Raw genomic sequence first — 9633 nt, 5'->3', positions numbered from 1 at the left:
CATGACCTGAGCCTAAGGCAGATGCTTAACCAATTGAGCCACCCAGGTGCCTCAGAGTGAGCTGCCTTCCTATGTTATGTCTTTACATATTCAAGGAACCCTGGGCTAGGTGCTCTTGCCTCCCCTCCTGGATTCCATTCCAGGGGACAGACCAGCCTGGAGTGTGGGGGTGGGGGAGGGATGTGAGGCAAGATTTACAGCTCTTGGCATCCAGAAGGGCCAGTTCTGATTTGGAGGCCAGATAACTAAACAGGCTCCCAAGGTCCCTTATGCAGCACAAGTCTCACTGACAACATACTTTAGCTTGCCTACATGCCCGCAGGTCAGGCAGGTCAGTTATGCAGGAAAAATCACAGAAACCTCCATCCATACAATACAACATGTGATCTATTCTGGAGAATGTTCCATGTGCACTTGAAAATATGTATTCTGGTTTTAGATGGAATGTTCTGTATATATGTTAGGTTCATCTGGCCTAATGTGTCATTCAAAGCCACTGTTTCTTTACTTATTTTCTGCCTGGATGATCTATCCATTGATGTAAGTGGGGTGTTAAAGTCCCCTATTATTGTATAACTGTCAATTTCTCCCTTCCTGTCAGTTAATATTTGCTTTATATATTTTGGTGCTCCTATCATGGGTGCATATTTAAACTTGTCATATCCTCTTGTGGGATTGATCCCTTTATCATTATGTTATGCCCCTTTTTGTCACTTGTTAGTTTTTAAGTTCCATTTTGTCTATAAATATTGCTAACCCAGCTTTCTTTTTGCTCCCATTTGCATGCAGTATCTTTAGATCTGAAGTGAGTCCTGTAGGGCATATATAGATGGGCATTTTTAAAATTTTTATTTAAATTCCAGTTAGTTTACAGTGTAATATTAGTTTCAGGTGTGTTGTTTACCCATTCAGCTACCCTATGTCTTTTGACTGGAGCATTTAGACCATTTACATTTAAATTAATTATTGGTAGGTACTTATTGCCAATGTGTTTTCTGGTTTCATTTTTTATTTTTTTTAGACTTTATTTATTTGAGAGAGAGAGAGAGAGAAAGACCAAGTTGAGGGGGAGAGGCAGAGGGAGAGGGAGAAGCAGATTCCTGCTGAGCAGGAAGCCTGATGTGGGACTCAATCTCAGGACCCTGGGATCATGACGTGAGCCAAAGGCAGATACTTAAACAACTAAGCCACCCAGGTGCCCCTCTGGTAGTTGTAGTTGTTTTTTTAAATCAGGGTAGTTGTTTTTATTAACTTTTTTGATGTACATAATTAAAGCATCTTTGAAATCAAGTGCTCACAAGTGGGCATAAAATGCCACAACTCCTACAACTGTAATAGCTAATGCCCCTATGTTGCTTTGCAGTTTCTAAAACTGCTTTCCGGTCGTATCTTCAAAACAGGCCTGATAGAGCTGAGTGTTGTTATTCCCATTTTATGATAGGAGAACCAAAAATCCACTAGTAAGTGGCAGCACATGACCCTACCCTGTTCTTGCTCTCCTTTCTATATTGTTTCCATTACACTAAATCACCTCCTATGGTTTCTCTTAAGTGAACTCCTTAATTCCCATCATCTCTTTCACCGATTCCCCCACCCACCCACTTCCCCCTTGGTAACCATCAGTTTGTTCTCTATAGTTGAATCTCTTGTTTGTCTCTTTTTTTTCTTTGCTCATTTTTGTTTCTTAAATTCCACATATGAGTGAAATCATATGGTATCTTTCTTACTGACTTATTTCACTTAGCAGAATATTCTCTAGCTTCCTCCATGTCCTTGCAAATGGCAAGATTTCATTCTTATGGCTGAATAATATTCCATTGTTTACACACACACACACACACACACACACACTACATCTTCTTTATCCATTCATCAATTGGTGGACACTTGGGTTGCTTTTGTAACTTGGCTATTGTAAATAATGCTGCTGTAAACATAGGCATGCATGTATCCCTTTCAATCAGTGTTTTTTGTATTTGGGGGGTAAATACCCAGTAGTACAATCAACAGATTGTAGGGTAGTTCTATTTTTAATTTTGAGTAACTTCCATACTGTTTTCCATAGTTGCTGCACAGTTTGCATTCCCACCAACAGTGCACGAGTGTTCTTTTTTCTCCACATCCTTGCCCAACACTGCTTGTGTTGTTGATTGTAGCCATTCTGACAGGTGTGAGGTGATAGATCACTATAGTTTGATTTGTATTTCCCTGATGGTAATGATGAACTCTGTTCGTGGTCAGTTGGCCATCCATGTTTTCTTTAGAGAAATGGCTTTTCATGTCTTCTGCCTGTTTTTTAAAAGATTTTATTTATCTACTTATTTATTAAAGACTACAAGCAGGGAGGGGGCAGAGGGAGAGGGGGAGAGAGCATCTCAAGCAGACTCCGTGCTGAGCCAGATGCGGGGTTTGATCCCACAACCTTGAGATCATGACCTGAGCCAAAATCAAGAGTCAGATGCTTAACCAACTGAGCCACCCAGGTGCTATGGGAAACAAAGGCAGAAGGAAATGTAGATAAAATTAAATGTCCTTATAATCTGCAGCCCATGGACAAATACCTGAGGCAGGCAGAGTATAATGTTCCTCCAGGAAGCTCCCAACTGTCTTAATGTTAATGCCTTGCTAGAGGAAAAAACAACCTTAGTTTGACAATAGCAAGGCTTCTGGTATCCTGTGTCTTCTTTAGCATATGAAAATCCTTTTGAAACTTCCCTTATCTTTACTTCCCCCAACCCCAAAGTATATAATCAGTTGTTTCTCATAATCCCCGGGGAAGCAGCAACCAGCAGCTCCTTCTGCCCCTGGGTCCTCTCCCCATGCTTTAATAAAACCATTTTGCACCAATTCATCTCAAGAATTCTTTCTTGGCCATCAGCTCCAGACCCCACCAACTTCACCAAAAACATTCCAAAAACTACATCACAGGCACCCCTCTTCTGCCCATTTTTAAATTGGATTATTTGCTTTTTGAGAAGTTCTTATAGATTTTGGATACTAACCCTTCATCTGATATGTCATTTGCAAATATCTACTCCCATTCGGTATTTTTTTTCTTGATCGTTTCCATTGCTGTGTAGAAGCTTTTTGCTTTGAAGTCCCAATAGCTTATTTTTGCTTTTGTTTCCCTTGCCTCAGGAGACCTCTAGAAAGAAATTGCTATGGCCCAAGTCAAAGAAGTTACTTCCTGTTTCCTCTTCTAGGATTTTTATGGTTTCAGGCCTCACGTTAAGGTCCTTAATCCATTCTGAGTTTATTTTTGTGTATGGTGTAAGTAGTACAGTCGCATTCTTCATGTGGCTGTCCAATTTTCCCAACACCATTTGTTGAAGAGATTGTCCTTTTTCCATTTGATATTCTTTCCTGCTTTGTCGAAGATTAACCATACAGTTGTGGGCTTATTTCTGATTTTCTAGTCTAGTCCACTGATCTATATGTCTATTTGCCACTACTATTTGTTTTGTAGTATAAACTTGAAGTCTGGAATTGTGATACCTCCAACTTTTCTTTTTCAAGATTGCTTTGGCTATTTGTGGTTCCATACAAATTTTAGGATTGTTTGTTCTAGCTCTGTGAAAAATGCTGTTGGTATTTTGATAGGAATGCATTAAATTTGCTTTACTACCCAATTGGTTTGGGTAGTATGGATATTTTAACAATATTCTTCCAATCCGTGAGTATGGAATGTCTTTCCATTTCTTTGTGTTGTGTTCTGTTTCTTTCAACAGTGTTTTGTAGTTTTAGGGTACAGGTCTTTCACTTCAGATAGGTTTATACCTAGGTATTTATTTTGAGAACAACTATAAATGGGTTTTATTAATTTCTTTCTTCTCAATTTTTGTGTATAAAAATGCAACAGATTTCTGTATATTTTTTTTTGGTATCCTGCAACTTTATTGGATTTATCAGTTGTACAGTTTTTTGGTGGAGTCTTTTGGGTTTTCTATATAGAATGTCATCTGCAAATTGTGGAAGTTTACTTTTTCCTTACCAATTTGGATGCCTTTTCTTTTTGTTGTCTGATTGCTGTGGGGGCTAGGACTTCTAGTACTTTGTTGAATAAAGTGGTGAGAGTGGACATCCCTGTCTAGTTTGTGACCTTAGGGGAAAAGCTGTTTTTCCCCTTTAAGGATGATGATCACTCTAAGTTTTTCATAGATGACCTTTATGTTGCAGTATGTTCCCTCTAAACCTACTTTGCAGAAGGTTTTTATCATGAATGGATGTGGTACTTTGTCAAATGCTTTTCCTGCATCTACTAAAAGGATCATATGGTTCTTATCCTTTCTTTTATTAATGTGGTGTATCATGTTGATTGATTTGCAAATACTGAACAACTCTTGCAGCCCAGGAATAAATCCCACTTGATTGTTTTAATGTATTGTTGGATTTGATTTGCTAGTATTTTGTTGAGAATTTTTGCATCTATGTTCATCAGGGATATTGGCCTGCAGTGCTCTCTTTTAGTGGTGTTTTTATCTGGTTTTGGAATCAGGATAATACTGGCCTCATAGAATGAATTTGAAAGTTTTCCTTTTTCTATTTTTTGGAATACTTTGAGAAGAATAGGTATTAACTTTTCTTTAAATGTTTGGAAGCATTCCCCTGTGAAGCCATTTGGCCCTGGATTTTTGTTTGTTGGGAGTTTTTGATTACTGATTCAATTTCTTTGCTGGTTAAGTCTGTTCAAATTTTCCTTTTCTTCCTGTTTCAGTTTTGGTAGTTTACATATTGCTACGAATTTATCCATTTTTCTAGGTTGTCCAATTTGTTGGCAGATAGTTTTTCAAAATATTCTGTTATAATTGTATTTCTATGGTATTGGTTGTTATTTCTCTCCTCTCATTTATGGTTTTGAGTCCTTTCTCTCTCTCTCTCTCTTTGATAAGTTTGGCTAAAAGTTTATCAACTTTTTTTCTTCAACGAATCAGCTTCTGGCTTCATTGATCTGTTCTATTGTGGGTTTTTGTTTTTAGTTTCTATATAATTTATTTCTGGTCTAAGTTCTATTTCCTTCCATCTGCTGGTTTTAGGTTTTGTTCTTTTCCTAGTTCCTGTAGGTGTAAGGGTAGGTTGTTTGAGATTTTTCTTGCTTCTTGAAGACCTGTCTTCCTATATACTTCCCTCTTAGAACCACTTTAGTTCATCCTAAAGGTTTTAGACCATTGTAGTCTGTTTTCATTTGTTTTCATGTACTCTTTTCTTATTTCCTGGTTGATCTATTTAGTAGCATGTTATTTAACCTCCATGGATTTGTGGTCTTTTCAGATTTTTTTTCTTGTGGTTGACTTGTAGTTTCATAGCATTGTGGTCAGAAAAGATACATGACTTGGATGACTTGGATCTTCTTTAATTTGTTTAGACTTGTTTTGTGGCCTAATATGTGATCTGTTCTGGAGAATATTCTATATGCACTTGAAAAGAATGTATTCTGTTTTAGGATGAAATGTTCTAAATATATCTGTTAATTCCATGTGTTCCAGTGTGCCATTCAAAGCCGACGTTTCCTTGTTGATTTTATTTAGATGATCTGTCCATTGATGTAAGTGGGTAAAGTCCCCTACTATTACTGTATTATTAATTAATTCTTTTATGTTAGTTCTTAACTGTTTTTATGTATTTGGGTGCATCAATATTTATAATTGTTAGTTTTTCTTGTTGGAAAATCCCCTTTATGAGTAGATGGTGCCCTTTTTGTCTCTTGTTACAGTCTTTGTTTTAGTCTATTTTGTCCAATAGAAATATTGCTAATCTGGCTTTCTTTTGAGGTCCATTAGCATGACAGATGGTTCTCCATCCCCTCACCTTCAATCTGCAGGTGTCTTTAGGTCTAAAATGAATCTCTTGTGGGCAGCATATGGATGGGTCTTGGTTTTTTTTAAACATTCTGTCATCCTATGTCTTTTGATTGGAGTGTTGTCCATTTACATTCAAAGTAATTATTGAAAGATATATATTGTCATTTTATTATTTTGTGGTCGTTTCTCAAGATTTTCTCTGATCTTGGTTCTCTTTCATGGTTTGCTGATTTTCTTTAGTGAAATATTTGGATTTCTTTCTCTTTATTTTCCTATTTATTAGTGGTTTTTGACATATGGTTACCATTAGGTTTGTATATAATCTCTTCTGCATATAGCAGTCTATATTAAGGTTGAACCCATTCTTTGCTCCTCTCCTCCTCACATTTTCGGTATGTTATATTCTATATCCTTTCATTTTGTGAGTTCCTTAACTGATTTTCTACAGAAATAATTCAGAATTAATGCTGCTTTTGTGTTTCCTATCATACTGTCACTTTTGGTCTCTCCACTCAAAGAGTCCCCTTTAATATTTCTTGCAGGGCTGACTTAGTAGTCAACTTCTTTAGTTTTTGTTTGTCTGGGACACTCTTTATCTCTCTTTCTATTCTAAATGTCAGCCTTGCTGGATAGGGTATTCTTGGCTGCAGATTTTTCCTATTCAGCACTTTGACTATATCATGCCCCTCCTTTCTGGCTTTCCACATTTTCTCTTGAAAAAATTTCCTGCTAGCCTTATTGGTCTACCCTTGTAAGTTACTGTCTTTTGTCTTACTGCTTTTAAAATTCTTCATCACTGTATTTTGCCAATTTAATTACAGTATTTCTTTTTTTTCTTAAAGATTTTATTTATTTATTTGAGAGAGAGAGTGAGAGAGAGAGAGCCCAAGAGGGGGTAGGGTCAGAGGGAGAAGCAGACTCCCCACTGAGCAGGGAGCCCGACGTGGGACTCGATCCCGGCACTCCGGGATCATGACCTGTGCCGAAGGCAGTCGCTTAACCAACTGAGCCACCCAGGCACCCCTAATTACAGTATTTCTTGGTATGGGTCTGCTTCTATTGATTTTTGGGTGTGGCACACTGCTAGGAGGTTAAGTACCAAGTATCTGTGCAGCCCTGCCTCCCATATGTGGCTCTATATTTATGCTGGGAGGCAGGAGAGGAAAATCGTGCCTGCCAGCTCCCTTGTTTTTCAGGAAATACCCTAACACCTTTCAAAATCAGTATGAACAGATGTCTCCCATTTGCCCCTAATGTATAAACTGCTGTTCATATGTTGCCTCTCTTCACAAGCTGTTGTCTCTTAACGGGCACCTGTCACTCACCCTCCCAGCTCACCCAGTGCTGAGTCAGCTGACTTTTAAAGCTCCAGGCTCCAAGTCCCACTGGTTATACAAACTCATGGATTTCAGCCTGTTTGGTTTTCATCGCCAAACATTATGGGGATTGGTCTTCTCTGTGTGAGCTCCCTGGTGTGAGGGCCCATTTCCCTGCCCTCTCTCTGTGCAGAGCTCCCTCCCTCCTGTTGGCAGCCCCTCTCCAGCTTTCTGACCTTCCTAACCTTTCAGGTGCAGCTTTGTTTGGGTGTGGAGTCTGTTCTGCCAGTCTCTGTATTGCTCTCCAGTTTACTGACTTGGATGTGGATGATATCTAGTTGTAAGAAGGGATGGGGTGAGGTTAGGGTTCTCCTAGACTGCCATCTTCCCAAGCTCCTACCCAATTGTAATTTTTTTTTTTGAAAGTGTGTGTGTGCACACACATTTGCACATGTGTGCAGGGGATGGGGGGTTCGGGGCTGGGCAGATGGGAAGGGAGAGAATCCCAAGCAGGCTTCTTGCTGAGCACAGAGCCCAATGCGGGGCTCCATCTGATGACCCCAAGATCATGACCTGAGCTGAAATCAAGAGTCAGATGCTTAACTGAGCCACCCAGGCACACCCCTCCATTGTAATACTTTTAAAGGTAAATATTTTGTTAGTGTTAGGAATATTTTTATTGTAAGAAAAACATTTGATTATAAAACAAAGTGAATAAAAGCTTAATGTTCAAATTGATTTTAAAATCACAACATGAACTCATGATTCTTTTTTCTTAAAGACATAACCTACCTTTCTAATCTGAAAAGGCATGGAGACAGTGATAATCCGATACCAATGAAGACTCCTAGCACCTACATTATGTCCTCTAAATATTTTACTCTACTAAAAACTCTACCAAGGGTCCTCGGGGAGAAACAATCTAAGTATGAGGGAACACATGTACAAGAAAAGGTCATACTAAAGTTCTTGGGGATAAACTGGCATATCATTAGCAAATACATCAGCAACAGGGGGCACCTGGGTGGCTCAGTCAGTTAAGCCTCTGCCTTCAGTTCAAGTCATGATCCCAGGGTCCTGGGATCAAACCCCATGTTAAACTCCCTGCTGAGCAGTGAGCCTGCTTCTCCCTCTCCTTTTGCGTACGGCTCTCCCTACGTGTGCTCTCTGTCAAATAAAATCTTAAAATATATATCAGCAGTGGGGCACCTGGGTGGCTCAGTCAGTTAAGCATATAACTCTTGATTTTGGCTCATTATCTCTGGGTCATGAGATCGAACTCTGTGTCTGGGTCCCCACTCATCAGGGAGTCTGCTCTCTCCTTCTCCCTCTACCCCTCTCCTTGCTCTCTCTCAAATAAATTAAAAAAAAAATAAAAAACACATCAGCAAAAAGAAGATAGGCAGGGATAATGGTGGCAAAATGTTAATTGCTAAACTATGTGATAGGCCAATGAATTATGCCGTATAGACTTACGGAGGACATCAAATTCTTTTGCTCTGTTTGAAAACTTAAAATTAGTTTCAGAGGTAGAATTTAGTAATTCATCAGTTGCATATAACCGTGCTCATTACAACCAGTGCACTCTTTAATGCCCATCACCCAGTTACCTATGCCCCACCCACCTCCCCTCCAGCAACCCTCAGTTTATTTACTGTAGTTAAGGATCTCTTATGGTTTGCCTCCCTCTCAATTTTCATTTTTCCTTCCCTTCCCCTATGTTCATCTGTTTTGTTTCTTAAATTCTACGTATCAGTGAAATCCTATGGTATTTTTTTCTCTGATTGACTTATTTCCCTTAGCATAATACCTTCTAGTTCTATCCACATTGTTGCAAATGGCAAGATTTCATTCTTTTAATGGCTGAGTAATACTCCATTGTGTGTATATACCACATCTTTATCCATTCATCTGTCGATGGACATCTGGACTCCTTCTAGAGTTTGGCTATTGTGGACATTGCTGCTATAAACGCTGGGGTGCAGGTGCCCCTTCGGATCACTATCTTTGTATCCTTTGGGTAAATACATAGTAGTGCAATTGCCGGGTTGTAAGGTAGTTCTGTTTTTAACTTTTTGAGGAATCTCTGTACTGTTCTGAAACTTTTATAATAAAATTAAAAATGAAAGAAATTTATCTAATATGACTAGTAGTATCTGCAAAATCCTACTACAAACATCGTACCAAATGGTGAAATTTTGACTCCTTTTGAGATTTGAAATGAGATTTGGCTATTTGTTATGACAATTTCTGTTAAAAATTGGGGTGGGGGTTCCACTTCATCAAGCAAGGCACTATTGATCCTCTCCATTGTGTCTGTTTTTTTCTTTATTTCCTTATCTCAATTCTATTTTGAATTAAGTTCTTAGTTTGGACACTTGACTCACTAATCAACTTTTCAATTATTTAAATATCTTCAATATCATTTATTTCTAAATGCTTTTTATTTCCATTGATATCTTATACCCATGTGTTATATATTTTTTTGTTTTACACACACACACACACACACACACACA

At 38.5% G+C, this 9633-nt stretch overlaps 1 pseudogene; it reads left to right on the top strand.

Moving 5' to 3' along the window:
• LOC145722443 (mitochondrial calcium uniporter regulator 1 pseudogene) overlaps positions 1–9633 on the top strand; it is a 12914-nt pseudogene that overhangs the window by 185 nt on the left and 3096 nt on the right.

Source organism: Leptonychotes weddellii, chromosome 7 (genome assembly GCF_054177405.1).
Source record: "Leptonychotes weddellii isolate Sample4059 chromosome 7, ASM5417740v2, whole genome shotgun sequence".
Taxonomy (NCBI): Eukaryota; Metazoa; Chordata; class Mammalia; order Carnivora; family Phocidae; genus Leptonychotes; species Leptonychotes weddellii.
This window is presented reverse-complemented; position numbering and strand designations above follow the sequence as displayed.